At 40.2% G+C, this 20,453-nt stretch overlaps 1 protein-coding gene and 1 long non-coding RNA gene across 2 annotated transcripts in view; one reads left to right on the forward strand and one right to left on the reverse strand.

Moving 5' to 3' along the window:
- Nucleotides 1-897: 897 nt before the first annotated feature.
- Nucleotides 898-20,453, forward strand: part of klf4 (Kruppel like factor 4) — a 66,677-nt gene continuing 47,121 nt past the window's right edge. Inside the window, exons 1-2 of the mRNA XM_063889567.1 lie at nucleotides 898-978; nucleotides 1,110-1,245. The gene's annotated coding sequence lies outside the window, so the exon portion shown is untranslated. The remainder of the gene's footprint in view (nucleotides 979-1,109; nucleotides 1,246-20,453) is intronic.
- LOC134868650 (uncharacterized) lies at nucleotides 13,083-15,711 on the reverse strand. The gene is made up of 2 exons (XR_010166298.1): nucleotides 15,629-15,711; nucleotides 13,083-15,452 (listed from the first exon to the last, which is right to left on the reverse strand). It is a non-coding gene; the product is annotated as an uncharacterized LOC134868650 (long non-coding RNA).

Below are 20,453 nucleotides of genomic sequence, written 5' to 3' on the forward strand. Positions count from 1 at the left end.
CTTCACTCCACTACTGCTCTGTATCTTTCTTGTGGTGTCTTCTCTCTTCTCATTTCCTCTGTCCCTGCCAAAGTATGTTGCTATGTTTCCTGCCTATGAACCATTATCCACAACGAATATCCACAGGCCATTTCTTAGAAAGGTGACCAGTACTACTAAGATTTTTGGACAACAGACCTAAACCTTGACTGAGTGAGTGACATCACTGGTATGAATGCAAAATAGCAAAAGCCCACGGCTGGCATCCAAACCGTGTGGTTTTAGTGGTACTGAGTAGGTTAAAACATTTAAAAAACAAATGTTGTTATGGATTAATGTATGAAATTAAACATTTTATGGAATCAGAGGTTGAAAAAGTAAAAGTAGCATACTACAGTATAAAAATACTTTGTTACGTAAAAGTCTGTGTTCGAAAAAGTAAAATTAAGAAAGTATTATCATTTAAATATAAAAGTACTCAGTCAGGATGGTGCATTTAAACACCATATATTGTATTTAATAACAGTTGTGTTCATCAATGCAATGATGCATTTGGTAAAAGTTGGGTTCATTTGAGATTCTCTATTTACTGTACTACTCAGTGTCTTAACATATAATAATACATTATAATGTATTAGTTGCATGTATTAGATAACCAAAATAAGCATAATAACTAAAGCTGTCAGATAAATGTAGTGATGCAAAAGGTACAATAATTAGAGTAAAAGTGTCAGTAGCATAATGTGGAAATACTCAAGTTAAGTACAAGTACCTCAATGTATTATTTAAGTACAGTACTTGAGTAAATGTACAAGTGTGAAGTCTTATTGTGAAGGGCCATGTCTGCGAAAACAGCAACGCGCATTCGCTGATTGCTAATTAGGCCCACTTGTTGTAATACTGCCATCAATACTTATTAGTCGTAGTTTACGGAAGTTTGAAGATAGTAACTGTGGTGACCATTAACGATATGAATCATCTTTGAAAGTCTAACTTTTAGTAAGAAAAACGGACATTTTTATAACCAAACCTGTGATAATAACAATGAGATTTAACGTGGAGTAGCCTAGCTTAGTTCCCCAGGAACACGTTGCTAACGGCTAGCTTGACAAGAACGCTTTCTCCCGAAGGTGATGGTACCTGGTCAGGAACAGGCTTTCAGGATCCCCTGGATATTTCTGATAGGATTACTAAATATGAAGCAGCAAGATAACTCGCTGAAATTGGGGAATTCAAACGCAGAACAATCAACATTGAGGAGACCAGGTATGTGCCTTGTAGTAGTGTCACCTTTGTTAGAATTGTGTGTATTTAATTATTATGTATCCTGTCAAATGTTCAAATTCTGCAGCTTACCACTGGGGATATCAACATAATAGAAAGGCTACAGGTATGCAGTCTATAAGGCATTAAAAGGGACTTCTTTCACTTTAAAATGCAGCATGTTTTTGTTTGTTTGCTGAGTAGCTTTAAAGACTATTTGGCAACGATGTCTGTTGACGTTTGTCACTACAGCATTGTCACTCATTTAAAGTTTTTTCAGATTGGACAGAAACATTCATCATATTATGAGCGAAAACACACCTGAGTTGATGGTTAAATTCAGTCAAACAAGGACTGTGTCAATTTTAGAGCTACACAAACTACTGTGATACACTTTATAAGCAATGCATTTTCACTAGGCAAAAACAATTATTGATTTGCTGTAGTGTTGCTGATTATATTCTTTTGTGTTTAAACAAATAATGGGTAAACATACTGAGAATACACTCTAACCCTGTCTTTATAGAACGCCTATACTATGAAACATATGAAACCTGAGCCAAACATACCCTGAGTCATTATCAAAACCACGATCATCAACAAAGCATAGGATATGAGGAATGTTATGTAAACACTGTGGCTAACATTTGAACTACAATCAAGCATTTTTCAACAATGTCCAGCTATAATGCTCACTTCATATAAAGAGACAATGCATGTTATGTGTTTGAATGCTCACAGGATGAAAGGGCAGAGTCATGCCTCACTGTGCTGTCAATCACATGAGCAGAGCCATTATGGCCCCATGTCATTTATCACTAGTAGCAGGGAAGAAGCAGCCTCATTACTGCGTGTGTGTTGGTGACGCCCATGCAGGCTCAGCAGCACAAAAGCCCCCAGGCCCAATTAGAGGACCTGATGGATGCCACACTAATGGCAATGCAGCTTCAACCTTCCTTCAGATAAATGCTTGTAGACATCCTGTAATCCTCCCTTGGTCTGAAAGAGTCTTCCAATTACACATGAATATTTTAATATGTTTATGTACTTGTTACTGGTGGTATTGGTGGAGAGGCCATCGTGTTGACTTTTATTGTTGTTGATATTGATTCAATCTTTCTAGAGGCATGAAACAAAATCACACAGTATTAATGGTAAAAATGGCTTGAATAAGGTCAGATGTCTTCTGAAATAGTAGCCTAAATGATCATCCGCCACAGTATTTCAGTGATTAAACCATTGTCTGCGAGGATTCCCAGCCTTGTTTCTGAGACTCGTACAGATTTTATTAACACCACAGGGTAATGTTCAAAACATTTTCATATGCATTGATATTAAACAGGATTTAATTTGGTTGATATTTAATGTTTTTTCTATTTCAACCATTCATTACTAGTTATCACTTTAAGCTTTGAATTCAAACAATTTCCGATTTTCCTTTAGCTAATAATATTCACCATTCCACTTCTTGGCTAACAATTGACTTAATGTATCTTGGCTATTGATTTTTAACCAACCATTCTGTTCATTACTCGCTGTTTATCAATTTTTGTAACTTCACTTTGCTCCTCAGTTTGCAGGCTTTTTATATTCCCTTAGTAGATTTCTATAATAAAATATAAATCTAATCAGATTAATTGAGCTGCTTTCCACATATTCCCTGGCGAAAGGAGCAGCACCCATTATTCGGAATTTATTTAATTAATTATTCAGCCAGACAATCAGATAACTTAACTTTGGGCTTATTTTGTGCATTTTTTGCTGTCATTGAACCATGCATTTTAACTGTCAGATATCATCCCAAAATGTGGTTTTTAGTTCGAGTTATGACTAGATATCTATCATTGTCCTTATCTGATCCCAGCAGCTTGCAGAAAGGGTTTCTACAGCTAAACCAATGATACCTTCAACCATCTTGAACCATTTTATTTAAGAACATACTGCAGTCCATACATGTTACATTTTTCATTAAGAGGCAGCATTTCTATACAGATACTGCTATGTTTTTCCATTCGTAGTTCGGATAGGGCAGGGTCCAGTAAAGCAATATAATATATCTCACTGTCAGCTAGACTACAGATCGTTATGGTCGGCCCATTTTCTCCATCACACACCAACACCATAAATCATTTTGATGATAAAAAATGATTGCAGTTATACTGCTGACATTGGTGACTGTGGTCAAAGATAGACGAAAGTAGTAGATTAGAGTTTGCCTCTCGTATATATTTAATGGACAGCTTGAAGAAATGTATATCATGTAAATGCATTTTCTTTCATGTCAATCTATAATGAGCAATCCTTAATAACTTCCTGCTAGTTCTAATCCCAACAAGCAATCAATTGAAAGTTCGAATAATTAAAAATCTCACTTCAGTTTTATTGATAAATGAAAAATGAATGTAAACAGCAGAAATCTCATTTATCTATATTTTGTTTCTTTCTAAATTACCACCCTTAATGAATCACCACTGAGATGGATGACATAACATGAGCCATAGTAATTGCATCTCAAAAACACATTTCTTTTCGAATGAATTGCTTTAAAGAAGCTGCTTCAAAGATGATTTGCCATCATTGTTAAGTTTACAATATAGCGTGCAAATGTAGCGTTACCACAGTGCTATCAGGGCACTGCAGCGTGTGCAGGGCCACAGGAAGTGGCAGTCTGCACGCTCACCATGCAGGAAGACGGGAAGTGGTAGTCTGGTGCTGCACGCTCACCACGAGGCTGAGAGAGTCTAATGTGGATAAAGACACATCAAAACCCCAGTGCGGCTGTGCAGTGTGCCCTGCTGTCACCAGTGGTCACACAGTAATTTGTGTGTGTGTGTGTGTGTGTGTGTGTGTGTGTGTGTGTGTGTGTGTGTGTGTGTGTGTGTGTGTGTGTGTGTGTGTGTGTGTGTGTGTGTGTGTGTGTGTGTGTGTGTGTGTGTGTGTGTGTGTGTGTGTGTGTGTGTGTGTGTGTGTGTGTGTGTGTGTGTGTGTGTGTGTGTGTGTGTGTGCGCTTAACAGTGAAATGTTTTTCAGTCGGGCCTCATTAAAGACGGACTGTGAGATCTGAAGTCAGACACTGAGGGACTATTTTTGATCAGAATAATGATATAACTATATAGTTCTGCGTATGCTCCCATTTACTCTTGCATATTCTAAGGCTGAACAGTGTTTCATGATATGAATTTATTCTTCATGTGGTGCAGTGCCACCTGCTGTGGGGATTATGCAAAAACTGACTGAACCCACTGACCTGAAAGAGAAGAAAAGCAGAGATATTAAAAGCCATCTATCACTCAGATACACAGAGATGCAACTGTGCCTGTATTTGAATTGCTCAAGAAGACACATCATCATCAGATTTATGTTGGTTTTGGAACAGTAAAAGAAGCCTTAAGAGACCACTTCTATCTAAAGGCGTTTAGAAATGGATGAATTTGGTAAACATGCTTGTCATTCCTGTATCACTCCGTGTTCTCTGGCTTAACGAGCACCAGATGAATCAACACATTAGGGTGATGAAATCTCAAGGAGAAGGGACTGAGGAAGGAGGAAAACACATTTTCTGATTCTACTTTTTCAAATATAGAGCTCCGGTCTCCATCATGCAGTTTTAAAAGCTCTGATTCAAAAACAACCATCATTATTTCAGTCGTATAATCTTGGAGGCAATTGTTTCTTTCTTCAGGATGTAACATTTTAGTCTATATTTTGCCCCGTCCATTCTAATAAGGTCTCACAGACACTGCATCCGCCTGGATGTTGTCCATGCTCTGAGTCATCATACACTTTGCAGACCGTGGAGAAAAGATGACGGATTGTTAGTCACTCTTTAGGCGTTGGTAGATTTTCCCATCTGAAAGTGGGTGCAGCGGCAAGAGGTGAAAAGGTGATCATCTGTATTTCCACTGTGCCTTTCCTTTTTTGTTCACAAGTGAAAGGCGTCTATACACCCAGCAGAGAATTTGATTGTGTTCAGCTGTAAGGTATGATTGCTATTTATTGCTAATAGCTGTTATTCACACCTTCTCCCCCCCCCCCCCCCACTCAAACTCCAGTTGTGTTTCCTAGTAAAATTGTCTATCATTTCTTTCTTGGTTTTTTTTTCCACTAAAATTCCCAATTGTTATTCCCTTGTTCTCTATTTTTTTGTTTTTCTTCCATTGCACTTTAAAGTAGCAGTTGAAACCAGTACATATTTAAAGGTAGCTTATTCACAGGATCATGTTACTCCCTAAAAAGCAGCATTATTAAGGGATGTCCGTTTTTTGGGGATAAACTTTATATGTTAATGCAGTCATTGTAATTTTGAGCTATATAGATGAAATAGCCATGACGAAAGATTTTAAATAAACTCACAGAAATTTAAAAAATAACTCTTAACTTAAATGTCTGAACATCATTTCTGTGAGTCATGCAGGACACAATAGTTCATTTGATACATTTTCCAGCCCTATATGATTGCATTAGGGAGTGACGCCATTGAATATGACTAAGGTAAGTATTCCAGTGGGGTGATACCCAGATCAACCCTTACCTTACGCAATTCTGCTTCAAATCCCCTCATTTTCCATTCTCTCACCAAACAATGGCTTCTGACATGCTGGTTTCACTTGTCTATTCTTATATTCAGATGCTGTTGGTTTAGCAGCTTTCTTTGTTAATATACCAGACAGAATTAGCCTTGACTTTTCCCAGTTCTCACCTGATTTTGTCAGATTGTCTGTCAGTCAAAGTTTTACAAAAGTATGACATTTATATTATTTTATGTTACTTTCCTTGAAATATGTTATAACACACTGGCAGCATGTACAGCGAGACAGCCACTAGATGGCGCCAAAAGATACTTAAACAGCCCACAGTGTCCCAAATTTGAGGAGTGTCTCTCCACATATTGCACTCAAAGGGACCCTGTCTTGTGTTGGACCATTTTTATAAATATTGTTCTTTTTGCATTTGATTAATTTAACTGACATAATCAAAACAAGAACATCCTAATGATACATTTAACAGCAGATAATGGATAATGTTCCATTCTGAATGCAAAATGTCTGTACTTTCTGTTGTGGCGTAAATAAGTTTTGTAACGGCCTAAATAAAGAGCAAAAACTATGAAATGAGAGTGGGAGAATGGGGCATAAAAGCGTCATACCTCTTTAAGACTCGTTGGAAGAGTGAATTGTGCAGCTGTGATGTCGGCCTGACACAACAGATTGTTGTCTACAGTCGCCCTGAGATTGTTAGCAGTCTGGGCAGGTGGTGTGATCATTGATTCTGCTGTAGCTGGCAGGGAGAGGCAGCAGCCCATTCCTCAATGTGGGAAATGGAGGATGGCAGATATAATTGACATGTTTAAAAGGATATATTGTTGAGGCTTTATTTGGTAGAGAGAGAGAAGAGTAGAGGGCAGCAGAAAGAAAGCAATATGAAGTCATATATGAGTGTCATTGGTTACATATATAAAACAATATATATATACAACAATATGTATTGACTCGAATGGAAAAATGACCCTTTGTTACCTTGGCAAATAGAGATTTGTTCACAAGAACTAAAGAGATCTGACCTACAGGGTTTTTTACTTAATTGCTCTACATTTTGGAAATTAGCCGAACATTTTTCTTTCATATTGTTGTTTGCTGCTGAGGGCATTACCCACACTCTCAAAATGTTCTTACAGAGCACACTACATTTAATGAAAGCATCAGCAGTATCCTGAGATGATGGTTGGTAACCTAAAAACTTCTGAGTCTCCAGGTAACTTCTTGATGACAGTGTGATTGTATTTCATGATAAAGCTTTGCCACGTAACTGTGTTCAGTCCTTCCACAGTGAGGACTTTTATTGTCGAGCTGATAAGACCGGGTCAGATGTGTGTCACATGCTGGTAGCAATTTAGTGCATTTAATCCAAACACAAAACTAGGAGAACCTGCAAAACCTCTGTGTGACTCATCAGAAAACCCACCTGGAAAAACAGAGAGCGCTTAAGGTCAGATGGAAGTGATAACTTTAACTCACGGTCAGGTTGAATTGAATCCGTCCATCACTCTGAAAGTGAAAACACAAAGTACTTTGTTGTACCAGCTTTGTTGGTTGGTGGCTCATGCGTCACTTGGATAGAAGCAACTGACGACGCTCGAGTGCAATCACAAAGTTGACATGTTTGGCTTTTAGTGGACTATCTGTATGGATTGCATTGAAATTTGGAACCGGTTAAGCAGGTGTTCAGAAAACTAGGCTTAGGTGATCCCCAGACTTTTCCTCTAGTACCAAAATGTGACACGTGGGTGATTTCAGTTCGTCTGTGAAATAGCCCCACATCTACTAGTTCGAATGGCACAAACAATTTGTACAGACTGTTCCACCTGACCTTTCCTCTTGCGCCACCATCAGCTTGACATGTTTGATAGTGTGTAATGTAATGACAATTACATGAATAGATGTACATTTCATACTTGTATATCCCCTTAAGGAGGAAAAGCAATCACCTTTTGTGATCCTTGACTTTCATCTAGTGCCATTATGACAGATAACTATAATAAAGACAAATACATGTTTACGTTATGTACCGACCTTCATTTGTCTACAAAGGTTATAGACTTTACCCTTACAAGATATTGTATTTTTTAAAGAAGGTCATGGATTAAAGCAGAAAACCATTATGTTCAGTGTCATACAAAGGGAAATCTACCCCTTTTCACTATTAGCTAACTTAAATTAAAAACCAAACTCAGCCTTTTTGGACAAAGCCCTTTACTCAATGACGCTCTGCTGCAGCTCAAGAGGCTCCGGCACAATCTGGCCGCTCACTGATTTAATAATCCATATGTATTAGCTGTCTGCTTGGCTGATAAGAGGACGCAGCAGACTGTCGTGACTGTGAAACGTTTTTCTTTTCTCTGTCCACAGTGACGGGTTCAAAGGGAAGTCGGGGAGTTTTAGAGAAAGCTGGGCCGGCTTGATGGACGCTTGGCTGTACAGTATATACAGCTGGAGTCCCATCGCTCTTGTTTGCTGGAGAACAGCGTTTTTGGATCATGAGGACAGCCTTGAAGACTTAATTAAATAAGTATGTCTTCTTTAAAAACATTTACATTAGAGATGAGAGAAGAAAAACAGGATAGTAGAAGGAGGTATCGGGTTCAAGTTGCTGTTAGGAGATGAGTCCTAAATAATATTTAGAAATATCTAAAATCCAAAGTATGTGAAGTTTCCATCCACTTTAGGTATGTGAGGGGGAAAAGGGTTGACCAATTGAATTATCCCCACTTGGAGTTCTGTTTGCCTGCCAAGTACTTCACAAGGCTCACTTAAACATTTTTGACAAGACATTGCATTCATCAGATGTTTAGTTTAATTTACGACCATCATGGCAACCTGTTGCAGGTCGTTTATCTTCGTTAAAGTGAAATCGACAACACATTCGCTTAGATTTATGAGTCAAACCTAATCAACTTTTTTTTAAACGTGTCGACACACACACAGAAAACACAAGCATGCACACCTTTCCCTGTGGAGTTGGATCTGTGCAGTGCTAGCGGAGGACTACAGGTCCTGTGCCATGGATCTGTGGTTTCCAATACACATTTCTGGAAGAGAAAGAGGCATTTTCACTTTGGCCTGCTGCTACACAGCATCAGTCTCTGTTTCATAACAACATGCTTCCCTTGTTTTCTCAACATTACCCAGCAACAGCAAAACCAGGACCTAAGGTGAGACATATCAAACTCATGATCTGTGTGATGTTAAACCATTAAAAACACTGCAGGAGCTGTTATTGAATTTAACCGTAATGATCATATTAACAATGTTAATTGTTCAACAGTTATGAGTTTTCGATAGAGACTGTTGCTAAAAACTCCTTTGGGTTATAGCAATATGCAAAACATCTGCCTTGGCCCCAGACGTATACATTTACGTGGAAAGATGAGGTGCTACAACGACACCCAATTCAAGATATCATGTAAAGTGTGTGTGTGTGTTTGTGTGTGTGCTAGTGTTGTTGTTGGAGGGGGTCCAGGCCTGCAGATGGCCCTGGTTTGTGTTTGCACTGAACGGCTGCAAGCCTCTCGCCTCTCTAGAGGCAGTGACAAACTATTGGCACACACACACACGCACACACACACACACACACACACACGCTCAGGACGATGCACACTTGCTTTTTCAAGGGTCAGGTCAGAAAGCTGAACTATGAAGTATCAATGTGCTGCTTTGATTCTCTTACTGAGCTGACATTTGTTCCTGTTAGATTAAGGTTGTGCAGCATGAACGCTTGAATAATGTATTTCAGTTTATGTTACAAAATATAAATTCAGTTCACATAGCATGTTGTTGCTTGGCTGTAAAGTTTTATGTCTTGGAAAGCGCACAGTTTATTATCAGTTGTGACGCACTGAGGTGTGTTCTATTTCCATCTGCAGTATAAAGACAGTTAGCAGCAAAAGAAGGTGCAGTGGGTGTACCTGCTCTCACCTGTACACACTCGCTGGCTGGCAGCCACTACTATAGCAACAACAATAACAACACACCAGGAAAGCCTTCAGGACTTCCTGGGAGATCCTCTGGTATGCAGGCTCAAGTCTGGGCCAATGTTTTTACTGTTGCCTGGGCGACCAGAGGCCGTAAAGAGGGAAACCCCTTATCTGCTGACGTTAACGCTCAGACGTTGTCACGGTTCAAAGGCCTGTAAGGTAGAGACCAAAAAAAAAGAGAAAGACACACAGACACACACCTTAAAGGTTGGTCTATATACAGTATCTGTGTCACCATGGTGATTCTGTTTGGGTGCAGCGTACGCTCCACAGGGCATGAATGGTTGCAAAGAGAAAAAGGGCGTCCCTTGGCTTTGAGTCAGAGCTGGTGGACTTACACTTTCAAGCAGGAAATCCGAAGATAAGTTTATGTTAGGGAGAGACGGGGAGGGTTGGATTTTCAGAATGAGGAATGTGATTGAGGCAGTTCTCTCTGTTATGCTGAAACGGTGTTTGTTGCTTTGAGAGTCTTATTAGGACTGCAGATATGGCCTGTTTTTTTAAAATGGAGGACTGGTGCATCATGCAGAGAAATCAATGTCAGCCTTAACATGTTTACACATGATAATTCCCAGAAACGGGTCAATGAGAAACCTTTTTAATCGTGTGAGTTGGTATTAATCTTCCTTATGATACAATATTTTTATTTAACATTTATGTTATTCTTTTATCTTCTACCTATCTCTATAAAGACATGTAGCCTATAGGAAAGTCAATATTTAATCTTCATGGTGTGCTATGTGTGGTACCACAGCAGTAAAGACATTCTACCAGATATAAAAGGCAGATGCACTGAGAGCTGTTAACTGCTGGGAACAGAAGGAGCTAAAAGAAGTGAAAGCTCTATGGCTGAAGATCAGAATATGTGAAATGTCTTTATGGACACATGGCAGCTCACAGAACCTGCACAGATGGTGCAGATTGTGTCAGGGCTCTGGTGGCACTTCAGTCAGATCTGATCGTAAGTGTCCTCATTTGGCCATGTTGGCTCACACGGATAACAAACTGGAAGATTGTCCCTCATGCTGAAAGCAATCCCATTCAGCTTGTGGGAATTCTTTGACATATGCTTATTCATTTAGCTTGATCTGCAACATCTGAGGAATTTTCAGGAAGGGAATTTCCAGAGAAGAGTGAACGAAGGCCACATTTTTATGAGGACAAACGGGCCAAAGTAGCATTGTTAGGCCTCAGATTATTCACGCAACTGTTAGCATGCAAATTCATGCACAAGCTGTTCAACCAAAAAAGTGTCCTTAGTTGTCTTTCGAACACAATACCTAATAAGAGAAGTTTGGCTTTGCTTTTGCAAAAACGTGTCCCTTTCTTTTTTGCCAAGAGATCACCTCTCTTCATCGTCTTATGAAATAATAAAACAATCTTAAATTCTTGAGTTTCACCCTGTAACATCATCCTACCTCCTCCTACGTGCCAAATGGAGCATCAGACGGGAATCACACACCACTATGTGTTCATTAAAAACGCTATCCCTGCCAAGATTAATCATTTAATGACTCTGTCCTCAAATCGAATCAATTGTTTTATCTGATTCCGGCTTAGTGAGTGAATTTACAGCAGCCTGCAGTCTCCAGAAGTACTACTCATTGTTTGGCTACAACTGCTGATTTCCATTTTCACCTTCAGACACAATGTATTCCTGCTCCATTAGATGAAAGGCTTGTCTCATGGTTTCTGTGTCAGTTTCTGTCTTCTCTTCTCAACATGTCTTTATCTAGATCCCCATTAGCTCTCACAAAGTCATCACTAGTCTTCCCGGGGTTCACACAAAAACTACAGCAATAAAAAGGTTCCTCTTTAGTAATAACTCAAATATCATCTATTTGGGATTCATACATTTTTCAAGAAGCTCTTCACAAAAACTTGGTTTGTTTTACCTCACTGCTTACAGCCTGCAGAACAACGCACCGACACAGACAGCAGCGGATTAGCACAGCTGCAGGGGAGAGGCTTTTCGCAGAGTGTGAATTATGAGTCATTAAGCTCTCAACATAAATTTTTCTGTTTTTTTTTCATTGATGTGATCTTTTATTTGCATGCCACAGTTATGATGGTTTAACTGTCTCTCTTTCATTTTTTCCCTTCCCTGATTAGACTCTCTTATTTGTAAAACACACACAGATGTTTTCTGTATACTTCCCCTGAAGAGATGTGTAAACATTTATTTATGAATCATTAGTTATGATAAACCTAAGCTAATCTAAACCATTGATCAATATTACACCATGTCCTCCTATGGTGTCCTCAGGAAGATACCCTGTTGGACAGCCAAAATACATCGGGTGACCTTTCCTTTGATAAACAACATTTAAGGATGCTAAGGCTCCTAATCAATTTGGATAATGTTAATATATGCGTTTAAATATTGATTAGGGATGATCTGCCTCCTATGAGGAGAAGGTCGTTAAAAAACATAATCCCCCGAGTATCCAGCCAGCAGAAAAAGATTAGACTGGCTGTTTATGCTGAGGTTGACCTGCTGAATTAAAGATCAACACAAATCAAATGTACCCTTAAATGAGCATCAATGATTTATGCCTAAATCCTACATTGAAAAACAAGTATTTTGTTTAATATATTCATTTTTAAATGCGAATTGTTGTAAATACCTTGTGTCATGGCCTTTCTACAACTGACAAATACTAAACCCCACGATTATTGTCCAAATATAAAATATTCTTATGCCCTAATGGTAAAAACAGACAAATGATGACTATGATGGCAGCACTAAACCATTTGCTACCCGGATAGCAGTTTCCAGAACCGTGTTTAGTGCTGGTTTAGCTGAAGGAGTGCAGCAGTACATGTGGATCTGGCCTGCAGGGCCACATGAACAGCAAGGTGTGCTGTAAAAAGACATCTTTTATGTAGCAACTGATAGAAATTCTGTCCAAACAGGTTTAGCTAGTTCCTCAAAACAGCGATCAACAATGCTACCTGGTAACACGTGCGTAAATCCTTTTCTATAACCACGCCCTTGTATGCAGCTATTGTTCCTATAAAAACGCATAAAGTAACACACATGCAGTGTGTGTTTGTGTGTGTGTGTGTGCGTGCAGGAGGTGGTTCATTTTTCCATGATGACAATGAGGGAATCCTCTAGTTCAGCTGAGGACAAACCTTTTCTAATGTTTATCTTAATGACACAATATGGGAGATGACACAAATCCTAGTCTTATGTCCAGGCCCGTTTCTAGGATTTTGGGGGGCCCTAGGCAAAGAAGTTGTTGGGGGCCTTTAAAAAAAAAATTTCCGCAATTCTGTGCGTTTTAATCACAAAAGAGGTCAAACATACACTGAAAAGTAGCCTTTATTTTTTTTTTTATTTCCTACTGAAACTGCTGCTTGCGGCCCTTGGCCTCAGCAAATGCAGACACAATCCCCTCCAAGTCCAAAGACCTGCGGACGTCACTCTCAATTGACATGAGTGCCAGTCCAGAGAGCCTCTCTTGGCTCATAGTTGACCTCATGTAATTCTTTATGCGCTTCAGAGATGAAAAGCTCCTCTCTCCGGAGGCAACCGAGACAGGAAGGGTCAGAAGTAGGCGCAGTGCAATGCTTAAATTGCTGTACAGGTCCAACAGCTTCTCACTGTATATGTAGTCCAGCATTTTAAATGGGCACCTGGATACTTCATCTGGAAAGGTGTGGACAGCAGAGTTGATCTCCAATGCCAAGTCGTCTGCATCAATATCATGGAGGGTTTGTTCCACTTTCCTGCATCTCTCATGCAATTTCCCAGTCTTGATTGTGGCCCTCATGATATCAATGCTGAACAGGAAGTCGTACAGGGCATACACCCCCTCCAGTCTGGAAAATCTGTCTTTTAGGCTGGTGATGGCAGTGTCAACCAAAGGCAGGAAGAAGTCCCTTCTGAAGGCCTCTTCTGGGGTCGATTGGGTTTCATCTGTACTCTCGTAAAGGAACTGCCTTTTCTTTTTACGTTGCCTTTTCTCAGGCAATTTCCTCTCAATTTCCAGATCTTCTGCAATCTCCATTGCATCCGTTTGGCTTGATGCGAGTCCATTTTCCCTGAAATCTTCTAGGTACTCTGTCACTCCCTCGGTTTCTTTTTTCAGTGTTTGCATTGAAACATCCGGGCTCTGGAGGAGCTTGCTCATATGGTTAACCTGATACAAAACGTTGTACCAGGTTATTGTGCACAGAAGAAAGGACCATGTTTTAAGCTCACCATGTAAGCTTTTTGCTGAGGACATGGTCTCTGAGTCCCCCTTCTCTGTAGCATATGTCTCCAGTGCTGACAGTCCGTCTAGTATTTCAGGTAGATGGTACCGCACTACCTTCACACTGTCAATTCGGGCCTCCCATCTCGTCCCTGAAAGTGGCTTAAGGGTGAGCTGCTTCACATGCTGCTTCAAAATTGCCCAGCGGTGCACAGAGGAACTGAAAAGGTTGTACAGTCGTTGCAGCATACCAAAAAAAGACATGGACAACACTGAAGACTTGGCAGCATCTGACACAACCAGATTTAGTGTGTGACTGCTGCATGGGATGCATAGCGCCTTGTTGTTCAGCTCTAAAATTCTTGCCTGCACACCCTGTTTGTGGCCCATCATATTGCTGCCATTGTCGTATGACTGCCCACGGCAATCTGAAATGCTGAGGTTGTGCTTCTCCAACTGGTCAAGCAGGATTTCACTGAGCCCTTTACCAGTTGTGTCTTCAACATGTACAAATCCCAAAAAATGCTCAGCAATAGAAACAGGTGTTTCACAGTTGACAATCCTGAGAACAACAGAAAGTTGTTCCTTGTGGCTGATGTCAGGAGTGCAATCCATGATCACGGAGAAGTATTTTGCTTTGTGCACTCTTCTTGCAATCTCCTGTAGGATTTTGTCTCCGACCAGCTGAATGATTTCGTTCTGAATGACTCCACTCAGGTAATGCACCTTTGTCTCTTTGCATTGTATTCGTCTGATGTGTTCATTCATTACCGGATCAAACTGTGCTAGGAGTTCCACTTGAGCCAGAAAATTCCCATTGTGGCGATCATACACGGTACTGGTAGTTCCTCTCAAAGCCTGGTTGCGTTCTGCCAGATGGGAAACTATGGCAATCACTCTCCGAATCACGCCTTTCCAGTGTTCAACTTCAAGTTGCATCAACTCCATCTGTCTTTGATCAATCAGTGTACTGGTTTGCAGTCTCCTCTGAAGGTCGTGCCACTTTTTCACATTGTCACAGTGCACCTTTGTGCACTCGTGTTTTTTTAGGCGATAGGAAAGGTTCTTCCATCCACCGTAGCCACAGGTCGTTAAGGCATTGTCACGCTCACGCTTCCCGAAAACAGTACAAGGGAAACAGAACACTCCATCTGTGTGGATGGAATACACCAGCCACGATCGATGTATATTCTCACCATTTTTCATGGTTCTTTTGTAACTGTCCTTGGTGAATCTTCGAGGAGGATTGTCTAAGTTTTGCGGGAATTCAATGTCCATGATTTGCACAGGTCCTTTTTTGACTATTTCACAGCGCATACTGCTTGTTAGGACACTGGGCCAACATCCTGGGTCATCACTTAATGTGGTGCTTGCAATACCTACAGGTACCCCAGTTCTGGATGGTGGGGTGGTCTCTGCCATGTCAATGTCATCTTCCTCTTTGTCCTCCTCATGAAGTGGAGATGGAGTTGATGGCACTGTTGAAAACATATAGTTGCAAATTAATTTATAGCACAATTGCCATGTGGTAAGTACAGCAACTAGGGAATGGTGATCTACTTGTATAATGCTTTAAAAAGAAAGGGTCATTTTAATACACTTTCATAGCACATGGGTGTTAGGTGATAAGTTGAAATTGTGCGGCTTAATGCACCTTCTGTTGAACCACTGCTGGGAAGTGGTGTGGATGCTTCCACTTGCTCCTCCTCAAGTCGTGATGGAGTTGATGGCACTGCTGAAAAATATGTAATTACAAATTAATTCATGGCACAGTTTCATGTGTGAAGTACGACAACTAAATGCTTAAGGTATGGTGATCTACTTGTGTAACGCTTTATAGCAAATGGTCATTTTAATACACTTTCACAGCACATGCTGCTATAACTTTGGGTCACTATGATAGGTGATAAGTTGAAATTGTGCGGCTTAATGCACCTTCTGTTGAACCACTGCTGGGAAGTGGTGTGGACGCCGCAATGTTGTTCCACTTGCTCCTCCTCATAAACATGTGACGAAGACGATGTTGATGGCCCTGGTGCAAAAATAAATAAATACATAAATAATATTCTTTTTATTTATATTGCACATTTTGCATGCATTGATCTCAACAACTCAGTTATTCATTAACATTAGTGAATGTCCCACATATTTGAAATGTCCAGAAGACTCTGTGGGCAAGTGGAATGAATACACACAACTATGACTTGAATTAGAAAAATGTAAAGTCATTTTGATAACATCAAGTGTGTTGATAGAAGGCACTAATAATAGGTAGAAAAGAACGTTACCTTCAGTAGCACCAGAGACAACACTTGGTAGAGCGGGATGAAGAAATTTCAGCAATGCCCCTTGGAGAAAGAATAAGTACTGTATGATTAGCTTGGTTATTTTTCAAATGCTTTTGAAATCCTATCATTTTACAGTCTGATAATTGTGGTGAAATAGATATTAAAAGCATTACACACAGTTCCTACTAGGCGGTTTAGTGGCGGTTTCTATACGACTACAGGTGAAGCACTGCTTCACCAAAAAAAAGTAAAAAAAAAAATAATAATAAAATCTTACAATAATCCCGTTTTCACTGGTTTGAAAACAGAAATACAGTCACTAAGACGAGCTGTTTTCCTGAAATCAATTCTGTGAGTGGCAACAGCGCCATCCCCGCACCCGTGGTGTGTCTGTGTGTGTCTGTGTACTGTCTGTGTCCCATAGAAAAAGCTCAAAGCTATCGGTACAGTTTTTAACGGTGGTCCAGTGGTATTTACAGCTATCATGGAGACCAACAACAACAAACAGCAGAATAGGTTTAGAAAAGGATTAATTGACACTAAAGTGGCTGTTTTCTTCATGTGGCTGATCTGCGCCGGGATGTTAACCGTTAAAATGTAAATAAAGTAAGTAAATCAACCCAATGGTATTCTAGCAAAATTATTGTAAACTCCCATGTTAATCTCCTATTAAATAGCTAGCTACTACAGGAATAACTATTTCACTGGTTGTCTCAAGGCTCTAACGACTGAAAACATATGTGAAGTTTATTTAGGATATTAAGAGGAATTAATCGTTGATCAATTTGGCCAGCTGATAACGTTATGAACTTATAGTGAAGTCAAAGGTAGCAGTTTAAGTTTGGTTAGCATGCTAGCATGCCAAACCACTGGTTCCTAGCTAGTCGTCGTTACAACCTCGCTACTCTAGCAAAATATGGTATACCCTGCCTGGCACAATTTTCATGTTGATTGTGTATATTCTACTTACCGGTGTCTTGTTTTCTTTTCTGCTCCTCTTCCCTTTTCTTCTTCTTTTTTTGATTGCCGGAGAGATAATTTCGCTTCATTTTAATTTTTCACTTTTCACTTGCACTTGACGCTGTCGCGCTAATGCATGGGAAAGGGGGGCCCCCTCGAGCTGGGGTATTTCGACTACAATGTGTCGTTGCGCTTTTCGGACATCGCATGCTCTAGGGAGGCGCTGTTGCTGCCCTCGCAGTCGCAGCAGAGCCCTTCATATACAGATGACTGCTTATTATTATGAAGCTATTTAAAATCGTCATTGCTGTTGAATACATGACCTGTCTTATTGGTATGCATGTTGTTTGATTCATGTTGCATTTGTATCAGACTTTTCTTTGAATTTTGAAAAAAAAAAAAAAAAAAAAAAAAAAAAATCTTAACCTGTCGTCTTTGGGGGGCCTCCTCCTACTCGGGGGCCCTAGGCAATTGCCTACCATGCCTACCTGAACGCGACGGGCCTGCTTATGTCAGTACGTTAAATATTGCACTGGTGCCAGGAGGCGATTACAGCTAGCCTGTTTCTTTTTAAAGTGGAAAAAAACACCAGCAGGACTTAAGGTCACTAAAATGTAATACCTGGCTTTTTTTAAAATCGGAACACACATAGAAATGTGAAAATGCATGAAATGAACAGGTAATAACTTAATGCAACAATTTCAAACAATTGTGCACAATGTCAAAAATATAATGGCGCATAATTCCTCCTTAAACCACAAATTGCTGTTTTCATAGACTCTGACTGGGGTTAAACATTGGGGGCAAGAAATGTAGGTAACGTCTGATGACGTGTCGTTGTGAGGAGACAAGTCTGGGCGACTTTTGGTAGTTATCGCTGTAATGGTTTGCAGGCGCTGGGAAGGGTTTTTTCCAACATGTAAATATTAACACTTGTGTTCTCCGGTGAACTTTTGACTGGAGGTCTTTCCCTGACGCTGTTGACTCCCTTTCCAGCCTCTGCAGGCAGCAGGTATCTGTTCCATCTGCTGTCTTAACCAGAGGGATGTGCACACTGTCAAACCAGGTGTTGTAAAATAACCACATAAGTGTAGATTGTAAAATCCCTTTACTCAACAATGCAGCTGCCGCACCAGCATTGCATTAATTTGAATGTGTAATCTCTGTTGGGTGATTCTTGCTGAAATGCATTTTAGAAGATTTATCCCCACACTATTCCTGTATACAAAACCCTGTTCTTGACTTTTTATAAAAAGGAATCGGATATGTTCCTCGATGTATGAACTGAGTGTAGTTTCTCAGCTTTGAAGCTTTAGAAAAGCTCTGTCACATGACCTTACCTACTGTAAGGGAAAAATGAATGGCTGAGACACTCAGGTGATGTCACTCGAGTCATTTTCACAGACTTAACAGAAGACATTACACAACTGTTTTCACAGGTTTGGTAGCACTCCCTATGGTGATTTAATTGACTTTGACATGTACAATGAATGGCTGCTCCTTTAACACAGGCTGAGAGCTTCACACAGCTTCAATTGACCAAACTTTGCCTGTAATGACCGCACTCATGTCCTCGCTCTGCGCACTCCTAGTGTTACAGGACTGAGCTAACATTATGGCGGATGCTCTGCTGGCCTCAGGTCACGGTCGGCTGACAATTACACCTCTCATTGTGTTTCCTGCAGTTTTTTGTACAGTATCTACCCCCCTGGCCTTGTGTTTTCTATCCCAGCTTCCCAGCCGCCTCCTGCCCCCTTAATCAAAGCAGAGTAAGATTTACAGAGGAGGTAAACACTCTGGTTTTATGATTGGGCCCCTTCTTAAAGCGTGGCCTGTGTAATTGAAAAGCCCTCGGTGACTATTTTAAGACACTAGTGGGAAAAGACTCCCATGTGTGTGCTCTGGCTGGGAAACGGGGCTCTCTCTTTCTCTCTTGTGCCTAACGATAGCTAAACGTGTATGGTGTCTTTGGCTTGTTCTTTTCTATGATTATTGTGTTGTTCTGTATATACAGAAAATCTAAGAAAAGCTTGAATCAAATATCTGCTGTCTCACCCAGGCAGGGATCTCATCGTGCCACAAAATAAGAATTTCCCATTTCATGGAGGGGAAAAAAGCTGTATTGTCACAACGGGCTGTGTGTTTTTAAGCAGGTTTTACTCAGAACATCTGTGCTTCACACCGCTCTACAAAACCCCGACCACCAACATCCCGCAAACCAAAATTAACGTTGTTTCACTGTGAGTAAAATGTTTAAACAAACAGAAATATCAGCAGTCAGCGTCTTCTCCCTGCCCCGGAGTCGGCCATAACAGACTCTTTGTTCAGCTGAAATGATAAACTCTTATTTCGGAAGTTGTATGCATGTATGCTGCCTTGTGCGTCACGATGACTTTGTACCTCAGATATTGAATTAGAAGTTCTGTAAAGAGTCTCTGTAAAACAAGCTTAGTTCATCACACTTTAACACTGATAAATAAGGAGACTCCTCAAAAGAAAGAAACACCAACTGAACACATCCTCTAAAAAAACTCACTGTATTGCCAAACGACTCCTCAACAAGGTGAGGTATAGCCTAACCGCATGCTGTGACAGATTTATGGTCCACACAAATGCCCTGAACTCAAAACATTGGGTAATGAAGGTGGGGAAATCGTATTCTAGATTTAGAATTAGTTGGAAGCGTTGGGACATACAGATTCCCATGTTACTGAAAATAGACCTGACATCACTGCTTTAAACATTGTGAATCACACGGACAGGAACCACCTGCTGGTAAATTACTAAACTTTCCCCCAATTGTTTTTAAAATAATACACAAAGACAAATCTATACCAAAATGCTAACGTCAGCAAACTAATATGCTCCCAAAGAGGGAGCTAAAATACTGATGCTATGCAGGTGTAATGCTCACCATCTTAGTTTTATGGGGTCAGATCAGTCGCATAATACACAAATGCACACAAGGATTCACACTTGTATTTCATGACCCGCAAAAGCATTCACACTTGTATTTTCAATGCACACACAAATGTGTTCCGTTTCATTTACATGTAAATAAAATCCAAATACAGAAAAAAGTTTTACATGTGTTTTTTTGATCCACACATTTGTTTTCCGTTTCAAACCGCTGAACCTGCATACACAAACCGCTCTCTGTGCATGGATCGCTGTGCATTCGTGTGTGGGTTTTTTGACACTCCCCTGAGGGTCACCCGATTCGTACTTTTA

This window comes from Eleginops maclovinus, chromosome 8, assembly GCF_036324505.1.
Source record: "Eleginops maclovinus isolate JMC-PN-2008 ecotype Puerto Natales chromosome 8, JC_Emac_rtc_rv5, whole genome shotgun sequence".
Classification (NCBI taxonomy): domain Eukaryota; kingdom Metazoa; phylum Chordata; class Actinopteri; order Perciformes; family Eleginopidae; genus Eleginops; species Eleginops maclovinus.